The sequence below is a fragment of the Lytechinus variegatus genome, chromosome 7, assembly GCF_018143015.1.
Source record: "Lytechinus variegatus isolate NC3 chromosome 7, Lvar_3.0, whole genome shotgun sequence".
In the NCBI taxonomy this organism is placed as follows: domain Eukaryota; kingdom Metazoa; phylum Echinodermata; class Echinoidea; order Temnopleuroida; family Toxopneustidae; genus Lytechinus; species Lytechinus variegatus.
This window is the reverse complement of record NC_054746.1, coordinates 16,666,983-16,689,044: the sequence shown is the minus strand read 5'-3', so window position 1 is coordinate 16,689,044 and position 22,062 is coordinate 16,666,983. Positions and strand designations below refer to the sequence as shown.

Sequence of the window (22,062 nt, the reverse complement as noted above, 5' to 3'; positions counted from 1 at the left end):
ACAGGACTTAAAATCAGGAGAGGGGGTATATTATTGGCTTGTCATATTGATTGAGGTTTATATGCTACATACTGTAGCTACATGTACTCCATAGGCAAACACGTATGACATTGTTTGCTGCGCTAATGGTCAAAAGATGGCGGACGGTGGCTTCAGTCCAAGCCATAAGACCGCCCACCCAGTTGAGTATACAGAGCAGCAGGGCTAGCCCACTCAAAACAGAAGAGAAAGATATATTGGGTAGTTTGGTACACTGTTGGTGCATTTTTTCTTTCTTTTTGCTGCAGAGGCCATGGAATAATTTTGAAAGTGGGGGGGGGGGACTTCATACAAGAAAATCATAATCATATGGTAATTTTTATATTTTTGTAAACAGTCCCAGTGCTGTATCTAATATTTGAAGCTCAAGTCCACCCCAGAAAAAATTGATTTGAATCAATTAAAATCGAACTATTATAACATTGAAAATTTCATCAAAATTGGATGTAAAATAAGAAAGTTATGACATTTTAAAGTTTTGCTTGTTTTTCACAAAACAGTTATATGCACAACTCAGTGGCATGCAAATGAGACAGTTGATGATGCCAATCACTATTTCTTTTATTAAAACAATGCTAATTCCACAAGTATGTTCAGTGATGAATCTTTGTTTCACTTGACAATGAGGAAAAAATAGAATATTTCATATTATGAAATACAAAAGAAATAGTGAGTGGATGACATCATCAGTCCCCTCATTTGCATGCCGACCAGGATGTGCATAAAACTATTTTGTGAAATTCGGCAAAACTCTAAAATGTCATAACTTTCTATTTTACATCTGATTTTGATGAAATTTTGAGAATATGCTTGTTGGATTTTTCTCTTTTTATTCAAATCAACTTTTTGTTGGGGTGGACTTGTCCTTTAAGCTTTGACTTTTAATGCTTTACATTATTAAAAATTCTTGTTGTTATAGGAAAATTATTTTACATTTCTAACTAAAAACTATGACTTCTTTAATGATTTCTCTATCTGTCTATATCTTACTAAATAACTTTCTTCTTTTATACTTAGCTGTTACTTGAGAGATAACAGCCTTAACAAGTCTGAGCATACACCCATTACTTGTAACATTTAAGTTACCTGGAATGGCCCCTTCACGGATGTACATGTAATGAATTCAGACATCACTCTCGTTTTCATGCAAGTTAATCAGCAGCAAATGATATAAACTCAGTATAGAAGTTCTCCCTGTATTTTCATGTTTGACATGAAACACCATACTAGATTTGGATTCATACCCAAGAGCATTACTTTGCTGCTCTCTTCCATTATTCATGGAAAATGAGAACCCATCACACAGGCGATTTATTCATCCTTCTCCTCCCTTCCCCCACCCTCCCTTCATTTATATTCAGCCTGCATACAACAGCTGACGTGAGATGCTGCTAGACACATGTAAACAGGCTGCACAGCCCTGGAACTTGCGGAATGTATGATGGCGTCAAGGAGGAAATAGATAATGTCCAAAACAATCTCAAATGAGGAGATGAGCGTCTTGTGCTTGACTTGTTTTTTTTTTATAAGAATTTAGATCATCGTACAAATAAACATCGAGTTTATTCCATGACTATTTTCTGTTTTGAAAAGATGGCACAGAAAATTTGACGGTTGAGACACAATAATACAAACTATCTTCTAAAATTCAGAGAACCCCCCCCTGGTTTTCCTCAATAGATCTTTATTGTCAAAGAAGATATGGACATAAAACTTTACACTAGACATTCAGTTTGACATTTATTCCAGTTGACGTAGAATGGAAAGCTTGGATGTGTATTACATTATCTGCATTTGTGATGTCATGGTCAATGTACAGGTTATAGTAAAGTGAAAGAAAAAAAGAAAAAAAAGTGAAAATAAAGAGATAAAAATTGTGATACTTTCGAAATAGCAGCCAAGAGGACCAAACAAAAGCGTGTGACGAATTACCTGTTTCAAGGTTAAGCACCAATTTTTACATTTTTTTCAGGTATTGGTCAGCTTAAAATACATATAAGAGTAGCTACATGTAAATGAAGATGAAATCATATGCATCATGATAACCACTTACGGGGTTTACCTCACAAAGCATAACAGAAGTCAAACTCCAAGGTGTTAGTGCACAGTAGTGAAAGGTGTGTCAAAATTGAATCAGTTGAGTAACAGACTTTATTTATTGCTTTTTTTTAATAACTAATTAGGATCACAATCGATTCTGATTATATACATATAGTAGAGTATTTCATTTTAGCTGTAAAAAACAATTTTTCATCAGGAAACAAACAGGTTTTTTTCAGAAAAACTTTATTATCTTAATAGTTATTTTGTTGATAATATAAAACAATGTTTATAAAGAACATTTTAATCAAAACATTTCAAAATAAATTATCTGTTTTTAGTAACCAACAAATATTTGTATCAAATGTTCTATGTTCTTTGTTGTTCTTAAACTTTCAACAATGAAGAAATTTAGTCATATTACTGATGGCAATTGAATGTTTCTTTGAATAACCGCACCTGATTTTTTAAGTTTATGAAGAGGGACAAAAGATGTGGTTTATTTACCAGAAAATACAGTATTTTTTTTTACAAAAAGAACAATTAATTGACCTCAAATGACCTTCGAATAATGACATGAAATTTCATTAAATCTATTTGCAGATACTTGATCATGAAAATATGCAAATTTTATGCAACAGGGACTTATACTCTAAAAATCAAAGCCTAAAGACCTATGTGTAAGTAAAATTTAATGAAAATTGGTTGAAAACTGATAAAATAGTTTGGATCCAAATGTTTTTACCTTGTTGTTTTGCCATACATGTATGTTGTTACCATGGCAACACGATTTCAGACACACACAATACACAAAATGTTTATTGTGCATCAACTTCATGAGAATTGGTTAAATACTGAGGAAGTAGTTCGAACCAAAAGATTTCTAACCTATTTTTTCCCATTATATTGTTACCATGGCAACCCAATTTCAGACACTCGCAAAAAAAATATATTGCACAACTTTTCCCCAAAAGACCAATGTGTGTTCCAAATTTCATGAAATTTGGTTAAAAACTCAGGAAGTAGTTGGCAATGGACCGACCAACCGCAAGACCACATGCCAAACCATATATATGTACACCCCTTCAAACTTTATTTGGTGGGGGTATAAACAATTAGGAATTACATGTATGAGGTAGTAAAACAAAATTAATCTAATGCATTACCAATTACCAGTTGCTTGTTATTCTTCACTCCAGCATCAATCAATCAATATTACATCAACAACTCTTCCAACCGATATAGAGGTGATGTATCAAACTTGCACTGGCAGTGTCAAAATCATCACAAAACTGCACTCGTCCCAGCCCAACCTGACCCACGAACAGGTGCTAGATATCGCCATTGTCACACCTGGCTGGAATGGCACGCTCAATATTTTGTCCTTTCTCAGCAATTACATGCTTTCTATCAAATTCATAAATTTGGTTCATATTCTCATTCAAACACACAATGACGTCATTGGTCATTAATATTCTAATTCTGTTTACAAAGCCACTACTGACAAAATACAATTAACAAAAGTTTCCAATTTAATCAGTCCAAAACATGTACATGTCGGTATGAAAATTATCACCATCTTTGAGTGATGGTCTCCCATTATATCCAGTCAACACCTCAATAGAAATCCATTAAATATAACAATTACTTATGACACCTACCCTGCAATCCATCTTCCAGACTTAGCAGCAAACAGGAGAAGAAAGGCTCTCAATCATACACCACTGTACATCATTCACATATACATGTAAATTGCATTCAAAAGCCAATATTTCCCTTCAAACAATACAAGCACATTAACACTCACTGAGAATTTTAGGAAAAAAATATATTTCTATTCCTTGAGCGGTGTGGTTTCCTCCTTGGCCAGTAGTGCTCCTGCTGTTCGGGCGGCATAGTGTCTTGCATTGATATCATAGTACCAAGCTAGCGCAGTTCAAGTGATGGGGACCTCAGGCTGGACATAACTAAATTAACACTCCACGCATATTGGTTGACACACAGAGTGAAATCTCACGGTGTACACAGGTTGAGAGATAGAGACGGTGAGAGTGAGATAGGGAAAGAGAGAGGAGAGGGAAGGGGATGAAGTAAAAAAACAGAGATGGAGAGTGAGGGAGATAATGTAGAAGGGAAGGGAGACAGGTATTAAAATGTCATAAGAAAAGAATATATGCAAACATTTATCTTCTGCACACTAAGTAACGGAAACGTATGTATAAACAATGTAATTCTATTCAAATTTGGACATGGGCTGTTTGCTTGGTGTAAAATTTATCATCTGCACAGGTGTACAAGTGTAATTTTCCCTTCACCAGCAAACCTTAACATAACCAAACATGGAATTGAAAAACTACATCTTTCAATTTCACTTTAACATTTGAGAAAAGAAAAATTCTCACCCAAGGGTGTCAGATCACCCTCTTCAATTATTAATTATTATGAGTAGATTTAAATTAACATTGCCTAAATATATTCTCAACAACTGATAATCAAATGATCTTAAATTATCTGAATATATTCTCACTGACTGATAATCAAATGATACGTTATCTGATTGCAATATATTTTGGGAAGGCACTGCATCTATTTGTTTAAAAAATGTGCAATAATAATAATTTCAAATTTCAACATATCTTGCCCATTTTCAGACCCATTGTTTCGGAAGCATTTTGGGGAACTGTTGGTATATATTCGCAGCTAGGTTTAGCACCAAAGTTTGCAAAATATTAGCTTTTGGTTTATCTTTGATGGTCAAATCATTGGATTTCGACGCATGTTTTGGCATGACTGATTATGGAATACTCCACACATGATTCTGTGTATCTGTCATCAATAGTTTCGTCGCACGCACCATGAACCGTCCTCTCTGCGCACTTCGATGTGAAAGTTACTTTTGCAGAAAACGCATTTAAATAAAAGTTTTTAAAAACCAGCAATAAGTGCACCTAAAAGGAGAGCAAATTATTTACCAGTGTCTTTGTTAAAAAGTTCAGGTTCCAAAGTTTCATCCCATATCTTTATATTTTCTTGAAGTTAATTATTTCCGCCACAGTGGGCAATGTAACAGAGAGGACGGTTAGTGGAATAGATTCAGTGTGCTTAATTTTCGCATCGAAGTGCGCAGAGAGGACGGTTCGTGGTGCGTGCGACGGTTTATCCATTTTATAAAGAAGGATCGTTTCCTTATTTTAATTGAGAATTGAGAGTAGACCAAATTACGCGATTTCATATCTGTTTGGCTTTCCACAGTTCACTGTTCTACATCTCAAGAAGTTTTTTTTGGATTCCATTGTTTCACTCAAGATGATATATATTGAACTCTCATTTTATAAACTTTACAATTTCACAACACATTCAGGGGGAGGATTGTTTTTGACACGTTTTTCACAGATTGTCACATGTTTGTTGATAACTGTCTTCAGTAAAGACCTTAATACCTTAACAGCGTCATCAAAAACATCTTTATCAGAGACAAGTTGCCAGGGTTGTCACTTGGATCAAATTTTTTTCATTTTCTATACGTTATAGAGTAAAATTCACAGAGAAAAATGCTGAAAATTTCATCAAAATCAGATAACAAATAACAAAGTTATTGAAATGTGAAGTTTATCAATATTTTTTTTAATCAGTCATACATGTATATGCACATTGTCATGAATATTCATCAGATGGGCTGATGATGTAACATCCCCACTTTCACTTTTCTTATGTTATTACATGAAATCATGATTTTTTTTTTTTTCATACATATGTAAATGTTGTGTCTCCATTATGATGAAATAAGTTGTGGTAATAAATAACTAATGCACTTTAATCAGTTGTCAATCCAATTGTTTTAGTTCTTGGTAGAAAAATTTTGAATAAAACTAATTTCATATAATAAAATACAAAAGAAAAAGTGGGGATATAACATCATCAGCCCACCTAATGAATATTCATAAAGACATGCCTAGAACTGTTTCACCAGAAGAATGCAAATCTTTAAAATTCAATAACTTTGCTATTTGTTATATGATTTTTATCAAATTGTCAGCATTTTTCTTTGTGAATTTTACTCTATTTATTGAGATATAAATATCTCCAGCCTGGACCATCCCTTAATATCCTCCTGAAAAATTTCCTTTCAGAAAAACTGTACTTCCTAGTGGACAGAGCAAAAATTGTTTCAAAGTATGATACAAATACATGTGCGCCATACCATTTCATATGGGTAATATAACACAAATAATTAAGTTTGAAATGAATTACCCAATGTTAGAAAATTCATTGTCAGAAATAATGAATGAATTGTCAAATGATCTCGCACCTAATGTATCTTTATCTCTAAAATTAAGGCAACAATTACCACATATAATAAGTTCCAGGTCAATATCACTTTCAAATATTTTGATCAACCTTACTTTGTTTGTCCTGGTGCGAAGTTATTGATAATTTAAGGATTTGCGCAAAAATGCGCAAACTGATGGTAACAGATGTTCTTGCCATGTGCAATGAATCTCCCATTTGTTAATAATTGAAAGAGGAGAAACAAGTGAAACGCCTATGGAAGTCTCGCCTGCGATTCAACATATTATCAGCTGTGCTGTCTTTGAAAACTACTAAAATAGAAATTTACAACAAAAACAAATTACCCTTCAGGATGATCTTGATCATGTGACCTGAAACTTGCAAAAAATGATCAGTGATACTTAGGACTGCTTATGTACCCTAATGTTCAAGCTAAATGAAATAGTTCCATATAATTTAAATGTTATCATACTGGTATGTAACCTTGGTTGAGTTTCCAATGTTTTTTTAATATATGTTAATACCTACAATATATTGTAATGTACCCCAAGTCAAACATGGTATTTCATTGACCTACATGACCTTTGACCTTAATTAAGTGAATCAAAACTCATGAAAGATGGTCAGGGATACTTGATTACCCTTATATCCAAGTTTCATGAACTACATGTAGGTCTATAAATACTTTCTAAGTTATGATGAAAATCAAAAACTTAACCTTGTTGATAAGATTTTATGATGCTGCCATCAGAAAAGCAATGCCTACAGTCTTGCTCTGCTATGCAGGTGAGACAAAAAGGAATACGAGTGGAATACAGTCTTGCCTGAATTACAAATTTTCATTTATAGCACCAGCGCTGACTTTAAAAACAGCTAAAATTTACACAAAAACACATTTGTACTAAAGTTCACTGACCATCTATGACCATGTGACCTGACACTCGTGGAAACTGATCAGTGATACTTGATTACCCTCTAAGTGATTATGTCCAAGTTTAAAGAAATTGATCCCATTTACTTTCTAAGATACCATTTCAAAACTGAACATTGTTTAAGATTTAAATGGCACATCACAACACAGTCAAAGTTCATGGTCCCTAAATGACCTTTGACACTTATGTGACCTGAAACTTGTGCAAAATGATCAGTGATACTTTATTACCCTTTCATGTACATATGTCCAATTTTAAGAACTAGATATACAAGAACTTTCAAATTCACAATGACATATCGAAAAATACCCCACACATGGTCGAAGTTCATTGAGCATAAATGACCTTTGACCTTAATAAAGTGACCTACATTGTAAAACTCATGCAAGATGATCAGTGATACTTCGAATACCCTTATGTCCAGGTTCCATGAACTAGGTCCATATGCTTTCTAATTTATGAGGACATTTTAAAAACTAAAGGACACCGCACACCTTACGATTGGTCTGCAACCCGATATTGCAATGCTAATATTGACACATGGAATATCTTTATACTGTGTAATGTTCTAAATCATCGCACGAAACTAAAAACACCTAGATGTTCAAATATGTGACTATGCTATCATCCTTAGTAAAATAAAAAAGAATTTAATATCTGATCATGACGTCACAGCAATCATAAGATTGGCAATGATTTGAAAATAATTTGGCCTTTACTCCAAAATCAAGACTTGTAAATTGTCATCAATCATCCAAACTTGCTCTATTATTTTTCTTTCAGTTAATTTGAACCTCAAATAAAAAGATACTTTTCATTCACATTTCAGAAAATGAGCAAAATGCGATGTTCCAAAATCAGATCTTGGACAAGTCATATGATGTGAGCATGGTGGCCTTTACATATGGTGACCACCCTTTTTCTTTGATTGCCCCTTCCCTTTGGAATAGGCTACCATCTTACATTCATAATGCCTAGTCTGTGAATCAGTTCAAAACCATACTCAAAACCTACCTGTTTCATAGATGATTCACAGATGTGGGTCGGTCAATTGGAGGTGCACACCAGTTTTGAGTTTTGATTATTACAATAGTTGTATCACCTGTTTCATTATCCCTTGCCACTTTTTTTTTTTAACCCAAGTACAAACCATAAACAGAACACAGTGCGCTTAAAAACAACAGTAGTAAGCGCTTTATAAGTGTTATGTATTATTATTATTATGTATTATTAAGGTTTCAATGTTAATACACAAAACATGATCAAAGTTCATTGACCCTAAATGACCTTAGACCCCTGTTACATAAAAAAATTGGTGGCCAGGGGCCGGCCCAAGTCCAGTTGCAACCTTGATGAGGATTAAGTGGATTAGCTTCGCTAACTTACCTGTTCCGTAAATGTGCCTGTTTACATCAAAGCATTTTTCCTCTCCTCTTTGGGATGCAGACCAAAACCCTGCTTGAGCTACATGGTTTTTGGTACGGTAGAATTTAGTTTGTTTTATAACATGCTTTTTTGGGTTTATTGTCTTCTATCACATCAAATATAAAATAACAATAATTCTCATAAGCAAATCACTCATTTTGCTTTTTGGATATGTTAGGTTGGTGATTATTATACAGAGGTAAATTTATTCCTTTTAATGCAATATTATCTATTCACGACACTTTCAGTTCCATTACACATTTCATATACATGTAACAGTGAAGCGGTAAAAATTATAAATGAATATTTATTTATTTCTATTTCATTAATTTTACAAAATGAATATAGGTGTTCTGATAGGTTGCCTGTATGATCCAAATAAAATATAATTGAAATATAAACAATAGGCCTACAGTATCTGTGCGGGTGGCGAAGCTCCGGCTGGGCCTTGGTTCTCTACATCCGGGGCATTTTCATACTGGCCAGGATGTGGTTGACTATTTTTCTTCATTTCTATTTCTTCATCCTCTGAATAATTTTCATAACATTTGTATGTCAACAGTTTTGTCTTTGCTAAATGAAGATAGCTTGGAAAAAGTTTTTGAAGTACATCCATTTTTCCAAATCCAATGACCTCAGCTTGACCTTGGTAATTGGTACTACTGCCGCGATCACCCAGCACGGTCTGGCTTCGGGCCAGAGAAACGCTGACCTTGATATGCCTCAAGGGGCCTTGACCTGATGTGCTAACCAAACTTGCTGGTAAATTTCTGCTTTTCTTGTCTAGCATAAACTAAAAAACCTTCCTAGCTGCACTCCAACAAGTTGGAGATATATGGAAGGCAAAAAGACAAATTTTGCGATGACCAATAGGAATTTTCAAGGAATTTAACTTTGAAAAATCAGAGAAAGCAAAAGAGACGTCCGACTCCTCACGCATGCGCACAATAAAACCTCAAACACATAATAAAGAAAAATTACAAGATGAAATGATTACACATCAATTGAGTCTTCTTTCACCTTTCCATTGATACCTAAATTACTTCATAGGGCTCAAAAAACAAAGAAGTTAGAGCCTGTTAAAGACTTGGGTTCAAAACGGTCACAAAATGGTCACAAAAATCGGTTCTGTACTCCATTGACTTTATGATGGGGGGACCCAAAGCTACGCACTGTGTTTACAAACGATAAAAACTGTGCCAATTTTAATATTTGAACAAATTTTCTTTCACTAATTTGTGGCTAATATTCTTAAGATCATAAACCATGAAGAAAATATCACAAAACTCACAAATACGAAAATCCCGCCATGTTTCCTGAACACCTCTTAATTTCACCGCCCGATGTAGAAGGGGTCCTAAAGCTGCGCACTCAATTTGTCTTGCAAAAAAATTTATTTCCTGTCCCTCAAATAATAAAATAAGTTGATATTATTATAAGAAAAATGAAATTAAAGTGAATGTAACTCCAAAATTCCAAAGAGTTGTGGATTTTCTCTGCATTTAGAGATTAATTGCAGCCTGTGTATAACAAATTGAATAGGAAACGTTCGTCACTCTGCAGTCACAATTCCACATACATGTAGAGAGTGCGCATTTGCCATTGAAAACTGCATGCGCGATGAGTGGTGCGTAGCTTTAGGACCTGCGCAGCTTTAGGACCCCCTACAATCATAATGACCACAGTCCACACATTTGGATTAATTATGTGCGACTTAAACTGGAATTCTTGATGAGAATTAGAGTTCTTGGTATCGTTTGAAAGGACTTTTTAAGAGCTTTCAAATGATGAGCTTCCAAATTTATTCATATTTGATTATTTTCATTTTTTTTGTCACGTACCAGTACCTACTTTTTGTCCACAAAATTCAAAAAGCCGATTTTTGTATCACAAAGTCAAAGATGACAATAACTTCTTCTAGAGTACAGTCCACCGTCTGGCACTCATTCTGGTGTACATGTATTGTCGTACTTGACTTCTATATGTCAGAATTTGAAAATTCAAACAGTTTTGTGAATCGTAGATATTGACTGAGCCTCACTGTGAGCATATAAAACATGCTGGAACAGCCTTTCCTAATTTTTACCTGAAGTGCCTATTAATTATTAACACTAGCACCAGGCATTGCCACTGGTGTCCCGCAGCTGGGCCCGGGGCACTCACACATTGTACGAGGTTAGTATGTACTAACCTCGTACAATAGACCGCGTTTGATCCTGGATTTCGAAGTAGTCGGCAAACATCGCTTCCTTGCTGAAGTAATATTTGACAAAACTCCTTCTCGCTACGCACCGGGGCTCTTGCCGGTAAGTAGCAATGGGGGCAACAAATAGGAAATTATTTTAAAATCATAATCATTAAAAAAGAGCAAATTTCGCTTACCTCGGCTTCGCTTGTCTCTTCCACGGAAATACAAGGAAGCCCGTTGGTGGCGCTAATAATTTCACAACCTTGATTCAGCTCCTCGGTAATTTTATAACTGTATCTAAATTCTTTGAATGCGCAATCCTTATGATTAATTTACTAATTATGGGCATCAATGAATGAAATACCTTCAAAAACATAATTAAAGGTTATTATTGGTGATGATAACACTTATTTGCAACGAATTTAAAAAGATGACTAATAAAAAAAATGAAAATAATAATTTAATATACGTGCCTGGAAAGAAACCAGCAGTACAAGCTTTAACGAACATCAATAATACGTACCGTATACGGTATCCCAACAAAGTCTATACAATGAAAAGATTGGACACTTCACGGACTTCGCGTAATGCCTTGCGTCGATTTGCGTGTAGAAGTAGTGTAGGTGCCTAGTCTTTCCCTTGCCGTGTCTTTGATATGAAAATAAATCGCGCGCCCTCTTTAGGCGAAAATTGATATCCGCCCTGAGCAGATGCAGATTGAGATTTCATCTCCATAAAATCTTCACTAAACTCTAAACTAAAGATCAAGAAAAGAAACTTCAAGGAGAAGTCACGGAAGGATCTAAATGATTCGGAAAGTGTCATAGCAGAATGTGATATCTAAAAACTGATATTCCTTCGCACGCGAGATGCTTTGAACCCATGGGTGGGCCCGGGGTGGCGATGGGTAGGCGCGAGGCTGGGTTATGATCTTACTGCGGCAGCCCGAACACGTACTGTGTTCGGGCTGCGAACTGTTTCACCCAAGCTCACCGGATCCGGACCGGATCGGCCAAAAGAGATTCGGGAATTTAATGATTATTAATTATATTGTACGAAATTGGAATGAAGGAATCAATACATACTTACAACTTAAGCCGCAATATTCACAATCCTCAAAACAAAGAAGTAATGTCCCAAAACTAGGCAAAAATGGAGGGATGTTTTTCCGATGTGCATTAAAGTCGTTTGTACAGGAACCAATGGAGGATCGATATAGCCTTTTGACGAGGCAACGAGATAAATTTGATTTTTGTCAGCAAACAGGCGAAAAAACAAAAACAATCAATAAAAGAAAAATATACTTAAAAAGTAAAATAATAATTGAATATGCGTAATATGTGTGAATTTTAGTAAGTTCGCATGTTCATCAGATTTGCCAATAGCACTGAAGTCCATATAGAAAATATAATTAAGGCCCCGACAAAAGGCTATCATTCGATGAGTCGGAGAAAGGTTTACATGAATATTCATGAGTCTAGTTCCGGAAATTCTTGCTTTTCCCTTTGCCTGATAACCAGTCAACATACGGCTTTGTTTTTTTCTTTGAAAGAAATAACATATTTTCTTTTGAATTATTTGTTTTTTCTTTCTTTCTCCTTCATTTTTTTTTCTTTTCTTCTGTTCTATTTTATTTTCCTTTGCCCTTTTTTTTTATTCTCGTTATTTTGTTCCCCTACCTTCTCTTCATTTTTGGGTCGGTTTTTTTTCTTCCCTTTTTTTTAGTTTTTGCCTTTTTTTTTTTTATTATTCTTCATTTTTTTTCATCTCTTTTTTTTGTCTCTAATTTTCTTGTCTTGTTTTCGAGAGATAATACTCATGGTGTCGTACTACAAATTTTTTATCATTACTATTATAGAAATCTACAGATATAGGTAAATAAACAAGCGAAGAAATAAATTAATACTCATATATTAAAGGAATATTTTCAGGGGCGTACACAGAATTTTCCGTGGGGGGGGCAAATACGTCTGCCCAAAAATTTGACAAGCAAAAAAAAGAAAAGAAATTGTCTTCAACCAGAAATAAATGATTTCGTACCAGAAAAAAAATTGACAAGCAAATAAGAAAAAAAAGGTCTACAAGTTCAAAAGAGGGGGCACTTGTGGCTCGTCGGGATCAGTTGTGATTCGTCATGGGGGCAGGGGTACGTCCATTGCATGAGTTATGACTTGTCAAAGGGGGGGGGGCAGTCTGTGAAAATATTTGTTGATCAAAATTATTGAGTGATCAGCAAATCATCTCTTTAAGATATTGATGCCCATTTTCTGGAACCCAGCAACTGAAAGGTCTGCGCTGACTTAGCCTTGAATCTAGAGGAGTCCGTGATGTGAAATGATTTTAAAGACATTATCACGGAGTCCAATGCTGGCTCCCACATATTTTAATTTTGTTCTTTCTCTCTTTTTATGTTTTCCATTTTATTTATTTTGTATACTGTGCATGCATGAATCATTCTGTCAGTTTGAATTGTATGTTGTATGTTTTAATGAGAATTTAAAATAAATAAATGAAATGAAAATATATGCAAATCTCATTATCATCCAACAACCATTTTCATATACTATTGATGCTTATATCAATATCAATTTGTAATTTGTTTGAATGGAGATTATAAGATGATCATGAAATATGATTAAAATTCATGTTTGTTTCTAGATTACTATGTAATCTTTCATCTTGTTGGCATTCTTTAAGCCTCAATCATTGAGTATATAAATCTCTGCGGGAAAAGTATAGGCCTGTAATTACAAAGAATTGAATTGCTCATTACATATAGGATGCATAAATTCGCCGGGAATCTTGCTTATCCGATTGTTTTCCTGGCATCCAAGAGGCGCTTTTTTCGAATACGTCCCGTTCTTTATCTTAATTGTTTTGCTTATAAGAATTAATGAATAATAATGATGACACTAAATCAGCTTATCTATATTTCTACTGCAGTACCACTGAAGTATTGATGCAGAAATCAAATTTTGTGATAGACTTTGTCATAAAATCCCAATAAAAGTCAGGCCTTTTGTCATGAACCTTTTCCATTTTTCTATAACAAGTGCGTCGCAAGGAGGCGGTGGGGTGGCCTTCCCCATCCTAACGCCCCCCCCCAAAAAAAAAAAAGAACATGAGAAATGGTGAGAGCGAAGGGGAAAGCAATGGCGAAAAAGATAGCTTTGCGGGATTTTCTTTCTCTATAAATATTTGCTTCCGCGCAAGTTTGCGAGGAAACCATGCATGAAAATATAGTTTTCTCCTTTGTTTACCTTAATTCCCCGTTTTCCCATCTCGGCTTAATGCTATTTTGTTCGTTGCGGCATCAAGTTTTTAAAAATAATATTTGGGAACGGAACTTGTATTAAGATTACAGGTCAAAGTAATATATATTTCTTCAAATTGATCAATACCAACTTTTCCGATCCCTAGGTAAGGGCGGTAAACTATATAATAACAATGATGTCAATTGCCCACAAAAGCTACTTCTTCCGCTTTTCAGCTCTTTACTAGTGAATTTATTTGGGGCCGCAGACGGCCTTATCATGAACATGTAAAGGGGCAGTTATAAAAATTGTGAAAAAAGTACAATATTACTAGATGATGGAATTTCATATGTCATCAATCTCCTGTCGCCTATTTTGCGCCATTAATTTGATATTTTGCATGTCACTTTTTGTTCCTAATCATTCAAATACACTGTTAAAAATTATTGAAAAAACGCTGTTTACGACACGAATCACACAATTGTTTAAACAAGTATTTAAAATCTTAAACAACACAGTTTAAATTCAAAATGTGATTATCAATAATTAAATTCAAATATCAAATTATCAATAATTAAAGCTTGATTGTTTAAGATTTTAAACACTTATTTAAAATGTTTAAACAACTACTGCACAATTCACACAATAAATAGTGTTGTTTAAATTATTTTTTGACATTGTAAGCACTTCATATAAATGAGCTCAATTAGGGGCGGAACCATGATTTTCAAAAGGGGGGCAAATTTTTCCAATGAAAAATTTGACGAGCAAAAAAAAGAAGGTTTTCCAACCAAAATTAAGGAAATTTCGTCCAGGAAGAAAAATTGCTAAGCCAAAAAAACAAAATGAAAGAAATCTTTTTCACAAAAAAAAAATTATTTGGCCCGAAAAAAAATTGACAAGAAAAGGGAGGGGGCACAGTTCGGTTTTAACACCATTTTTAACATCACAAATTTTCATTATGCTTCTCAAGGGGGGAGGACGAGCCGGCTTTGCCCCCCCCCCCCCCCCCGATCCGGCAGTGAGTTCGATGTTTTTAATGTGAATTTGACAAGCAATAAAAGGTCTTCAACATAAAATTTGAGGTTGTTTCGTATCAATTTTCTTTAGAAGGGGGGCGATTAACAAAACATATGCTACTGCCATGGTGATTAGAGATTATCAAAGCGGCAGAATTTTTTTTTAATCCTAATTATTCATTCTTTACAATATCTTGATATTTATTTTAAAAGGAGGCAAAGTTGTTTTTAAGTATGTCCTTTCATTTAAAATCATATTCATTCCTTCCTAATTGCTATAACAAGTGAAAAAGATGAATAACATCAATAAAATCAGGATTCATATTTAAGAAAATCGTTAAGTTATTCTAAATGTAAAATTAGAATCTGTAACTATTTCTTTAATATCTCATAATCACAAAGGGAATAATCATAATACAGACTAAAAGTTTCTACATGATCTAGATATCTCTTAATACAATTATAAAACACAATCATGCTATTCGTAAATTTTATTTTGTTCAGTATATAAAACACACACACACCAAGAGAACAGTCATGCTCCCCCCCCCCTTCCCATAAACAAAGCATAAAAAGAATGAAAAGGAGAAAGAAATATAAGTTTATAACAAATGACAAATAAAAAAATATATATTATAAAAACACAGAATGTAACAAAATAGAAATATATATGAAATAAATTATTTTTTCATTAATACAGATTTTTTTTTCAAATTAAAATGAAAAAATGGTATTGAATTACAACATGCCTAAATCACGATTTACTGAATCGAGGCGACTTGCTGAAAGTTTTGACTTACATGCATATTCATTTAACTGTTTTGTAAAGGCAGAGACGTCATCTTATGAATATTTATATACGCATGCCCAGAAACTATTTTCACGTTCTTCAAACATGGCGATCTCGCCATTGGAACAAAAGTCCGAAAATTGAGTTCTTTCGAAGGATTTCTTGGAATTGTATACATCAGTTTTAATTGAAAGTTAAGCTGATTTAGGAACAGTTTGTTTAGGTAAGATCGATATTAATCGTTAGATTTTTAATTCATTATTATCACCGGTTTTCTAATGCCAAACATCGCGAAGTTTTGTACTCCGGTGAGAATACATGGAGGAACTCAGGACCCCGACACTGTCTGAAGATAGGCACTTCAGTCGGGCGCGCGATCGCGCGGACAAAGCGCTAGACGTCGATTTTTGCATTGCAGTGAATGGCAGGCGTATGTCTAACACACACAGTTCGCTCCGCTCGGCACTTCGGCCGAGTGCTTGAGTTGCATTCGGATTTTGGCCGAAAAGACAGAGTCATTTTCTTCCTTTATTTACGTGATTTTGATTGGTCAAAACTTCTCGCAGTTGCTTCGAACATCTTCGGTAAACGTCGGAAATACTATAACACAGAGTTACACTTACCTTCTTGCGAGGGAAGGACCTAATATCGAAGTATTTATTTTTCTTTGCTTGAAATTTCCTTCTTGTAATCATCAGATCTCTTGATAACTTTGGTCATTTATAAGTTTATATATTTGAGAACATTTTGTGAAATTTTAATCGAATTTGGTCCGTAGAGAGACTCCGAATATGAGCTTCAAATTTGAGTGTCATGAGGCGTTTGCGAATCTGACTTGACGATAGAGCAGGGTAGTTTTGACCGTGTGCGCGATCGCGAGAAGCTGTGTGTGACGTCATCCCCGCGTTGCGATGGGCATCGAGATTAGTCTGGATTTTCAGACACATTTCGTTTTGTTCGTTGTATATATTTTTTTAAATTACGATTTGAGCTCTATTTATTATGAAATTTGAATTGTTTTTTGAAAATTAATTTGTAGATTTTTTGCGAAATATGTATTAAGACAAAAAACTGCGAGTAAAATTCAAGAATTTTGATTGATAAGGGATTGTTTTGTATCAATGCGTCTGAATGCATAGAATATGGAATTGTCAACGGAAGTCGTATTTTTAAATGGCACAGAAAGCCTTTGAATTTAAAAATACATGTTTAAGATGTGTTTCATGAATTTGATATCTGATTTATGGACCTTTGTTTTGGTGTTAATTATTAGTTTGAAGACAATAATGAGGCAATAGTGATGAGACATTAATGATAATTAGACAATAAATGATGAGACAATTATAATAATTATTATTACAATAATAATTATTATAAAAGGATTTCAATTATATCAATTATAATTATAATAATTATGATTGTAATAATTATTGAGACAATGTTAATGAGACATCAATAATAATTATAAAATAATTATAATTACATAGATAATGACAATTCTAGTATTTATTGACAATAATAATTATTATTACAGTAATCATTATTATAATAAAATAATTGTAATGATAACAATTATAATGATAGTACTTTTAGTTGTAATAATTACTGAGACAATAATATTAATGAGATATCAATAATAATCATAACAATACTCATAATCAAAATAAATGTAATTGTAGAAATGATTATAATTATAGTAATTATAATTATAGGCCTTATAATTATTGAGACAATGATACATTGTAACTATTATTACAATAATTATAAAATAATTATAATGATAACAATTACAATGAAAGTAATTATAATTGTAATAATTACTGAGACAGTAATATTGAGAAGTCATTAATACAGTCACATGACCAAGGTCAAAGGTCAATGAACTTTCTCCAAATTGGATGTATCTGTTGAATTACCATCATAACTTTGAAAGTTTATGGATCTGATTCATGAAACTTGTACATAAGAGTAAAAATGTAAGTAAAATGATTATAATTATAAAAATAATCACAATTATGATTAAAGGCCTTATAATTATTGAGACAATACAATAATAATTATTATAAAAGAATTATAATAACAATAATATATGTAAGTAATTATAATTGTAATAATTACTGAGACAGTAATATTGATAAGTCATCAAAAATAATTATTGTCATCAAATTATTTTAATTATAATTATAAAAATAATCATAATTATAATTAAAGGCCTTATAATTTTTGAGACAATAATAATTATTATTTCACTAATAATTATGAAATAATTATAACAATTATTACTATAATGATAGTAATTTTTATTGTAATAATTATTTAGAAAATAATATTAATGAAACAAAAATAATTATTATTATGATAATAATAATAATCATAATAAAAATTTGGACAATAATGAAACGATGATGAGACAATAATAATATCAACAATTTTATTGAGACCACAATAACAATAATGAGATAATAGACAATTGAAATCAATCTGTTTTTATTTTTTCAAGAATTCTCTTCTTTGATTACAAATTATATTAATTGAAAACTTAATTTCTAATGTTCAAGCAAAGACAACCAATATCAAGTCATGTTTACCCTGTGCACAAACCTACCACAGGGCAATTACCCCCGAAATAGGCATAGGTTTACAGTATTACAGTATAGTTGTCCGGCCGGGGGGGGGGTAATTGTCCGGGGGGGTGGGGGGTAATTGTCTGGGGGTGGGGGGAATTGTCGGGGGGTGGGGGAATTGTCCAGGGGTAGTTGCCCTTGAACCAAAGACATCATATGCCAATATGTCAAATCAATCTGAGTACTTTAAGATATATTAAAAGATTGTACAATTCCCCATAAGCTATGTGTTATAATTTAAATGTGCCATGCCCAAAACAAAGAAAATAATAAGATTTCGCAATCTTCTTTTGTCCACAAAACGCCCTGTTTTTTCATCACAAAGATTAGACAGCTGGCAGCCGTCTGTTTCGAGGAGTTTTTTAACATTTTTTTATAGATTTCTCCTCGTACACAGACGGCTCGCTATCGTGCAGCCACCATTAGGGGACTCGCAATGCAAAATCCCCCCGTCGGGGCTTTTCAATTTTTGTCTTTAATGAATAAAAATTTTGAAAATTATAGTGACCAGAGTGCACATTTATATTCCCTCTTGGCATCGATTGCCAAAAAACAGAGAAAAATGAAGTTAAAAGGAACAAAAACAGTGACTTACCTCGGCTGTCGCGCAAATTCACTTCCCTGTTTTATCCGATCTTAAGTACATAAACATATGGCCATTGAGTCCCCTGTACAGATCGCGCTAGAACTTCGGTCTCTGTATGGCAGTGAGTCCAAACTTCGCGCGTGTCCAAACTTTGCGGACGGTCATTATCTCCAAAACTAGCCAATACCCTTAAAATCTGACATCATCAATGTGAAAAGCGACCTAAAATTACCCTTCGCTGAAAGTTTCATTAGGATTATACACCTATCAATTGTAAGACGCACCCCTTGACCCCCGGGAATGGTGCGTCATGGGTGGGTCATTTACCAACAAATTAGTGACTCAGGGTACCGTCATGGAGGCAATTGGTCAGTCAGAGCATGGAGAATAGGTGCGTCATAGTCAGTCATTTTACCGGGGTGCGTCATAAAGCCTCAGCATGGTACGAACGGCTCTGTCCACGCACTTTACTCACGTCGTCGGGCGTTTGTATTTAAACCCTGCATGCTCATCGGGATGCTCATCCTTGGATTAAAATCTTGTCTTGAATTTTCTGTCACCTTGCATAAGAAGTTATTTCACTTTTCTTTAGATCCATTTTTATATATCCAGCCCGCAAGCCCGCACGATGGCTTAGGATGAAAAACAAGTTTTTCTTGCAGCGCGCGTCTCGTACGTCGTTCCTCTCAGATCAAAAACTGATTATCTTGGGGGGGGGGGGTGTTCTTTGCAAAGGACGTCTTTCGTGTTGCGGATTTATGATGCGCCGTAGGACATTGGTTTTTTTTTAATGCCTGCCAACATATTTTATTCATTTGTTGGTGAACAAAAACCGTTGCTTAATAATACCGTATTTGCCGGCGTAAAGGCCCCACCCCCATTTTGCGAATCATCTTTGAAAAAAAAATGCATGACAGAATACCCGGCGAAGTCGGAAAAAATCTTGGTTGGAAAATTGTTCAACAATCGCCGCGGAATGGGAAATAATAAACACGCATGCTGTAATTCTTCTTACTGTTTCATCTTTTTCGGAAGGCGACGCAAGGAAAATAATCCACCATCGACGTGAAGAAACGGCCGATCGAGGTAATCAAGCGCTGCGGATGAAAACAAGAGCTGCGGAGGTAAACAAGCGCTGCGGAGGTAAACAAGAGTGGCGGAGATAAACAAGCGCTGCGACAGTAAACAAGCTCGGCGAATATATTTTATTTCTTTCAATTAACGTCTTTTCATACAAATAAAGTTGAAGGTCAAGTCCACCTCAGAAAATGTTGATTTGAATCAATTGAGAAAAATCAGACAAGCACAATGCTGAAGATTTCATCAAAATTGGATGTAAAATAAGAAAGTTATGACATTTCAAAGTTTCGCTTATTTTTAACAAAACAGTTATAATATAATTATGAATGAGCCAGTTACATCCAAATGAGAGAGTTGATGATGTCACTCACTCATTATTTCTTTTGTTTTGTATTGTTTGAATTATACAATATTTCAATTTTTACGAATTTGACGATTAGGACTTCCTTGCCTGAAACACAAAATGTTAAAATAATGGAATTCCACGTGTTCGGGGAGGAATGAAACTTCATTTCACATGACAATGACGAGAAAATAAAAATATTTCATATTTCAAACAATAAAAAACAAAAGAAATAGTGAGTGAATAACATCATGGACTCTCTCATTTGGATGTAGCTGGCTGTTCATATATCTTTTTTGTGAAATGAAGCGAAACTTTGAAATGTCATATTAACTTTCTTATTTTACATCCGATTTTGATGAAATTTTCAGTGTTATGCTTGTTGAATTTTTCTCTTTTTATTCAAATCAAAGTTTTTTTGGGGGGGTGGACTTGTCCTTTAAATAAATACGCAAGCACGGGCAGTGTTTCAATGTTTTTTTTTTATTGAAGTCGGTGATGTCACATGAGATAAATAATCTACAAGATGTACTGACATGCCATTGATTGAGTTTGCCGTGCCCGTTTGGGCATTTAGCATTACCTGCCAACAATCCGCTAGCATTGAGTGGGTTCAGAAGAGGGCTCTGCGTATCATTGCCTGGCCAAATGTCTTGACATACATTGAACTTCTACAAAGTATGAATGTGTCATCTCTTAAAGACAGACGGAGTGAGCTTCTTGAAGGATTTGCACGCTCGTTGCTAAAATCGAAACGACATCACCACTTCTTGCCTGAAACCCGTAGGGTTAGAACTGGTCTTTCCATAAGAAATGCACATCATCTTGAGATTCCTCAGACTAGAACAAAAAGATACCAACAGTCGCCAATCCCCCACTTTGTGCAATTGTTGAACTCTGTAATATAATGTAATTTTATATGCAGCTTTATTTTTTTAGCAACTGTAACACTTTTTGTACTCCACTTTGTTTATCTTTAATCTTATTGATTTTATTTTATGTTTGTCACCTTTTTATTCCAATGTTCTTTTTTTTACTTACTTGAGTTCCACTTACATGTAATACGACTATTCGATATGTAATTCTGCCCAACTTCAATGATTTTTTGGTTCATTTATTTATTTATTTTTTACTATAAAGCATATACTGTACCAGTCACATTTCTTTGACTACCTATTTGCCTGTTTCGGCCGGAGAACATTGGATTCATTGCACTGAATTTGCTGTTCTCTGGTTTAGGCAGGTAAACATGGTAAACGGGTGGTCAAGGGTTTGTGACTGGTGGTGTACTATCTACAGCATATCACATGGTTAATTCCAGAAGTTCATACCAATTTATTGTAACATCGTATTTATTTCGCTTTTGTTTTATGACTGTCATACAAGGCTCAAACTAATTGGAAATTGCAATTATTCACAACATTGATTTGGTTTATATTTTTATAGGACTTA

At 34.2% G+C, this 22,062-nt stretch overlaps 1 protein-coding gene across 2 annotated transcripts in view; it reads right to left on the bottom strand.

The window, feature by feature from the left end:
• LOC121418578 (protein dispatched homolog 1-like) overlaps positions 1 to 22,062 on the bottom strand; it is a 48,604-nt gene that overhangs the window by 22,178 nt on the left and 4,364 nt on the right. Inside the window, exon 2 of one of the 2 annotated variants that reach the window (XM_041612515.1) lies at positions 3,887 to 4,046. The exons of the other annotated variant lie outside the window; for it this stretch is intronic. The gene's annotated coding sequence lies outside the window, so the exon portion shown is untranslated. The remainder of the gene's footprint in view (positions 1 to 3,886; positions 4,047 to 22,062) is intronic. 2 annotated transcript variants of the gene reach the window in all.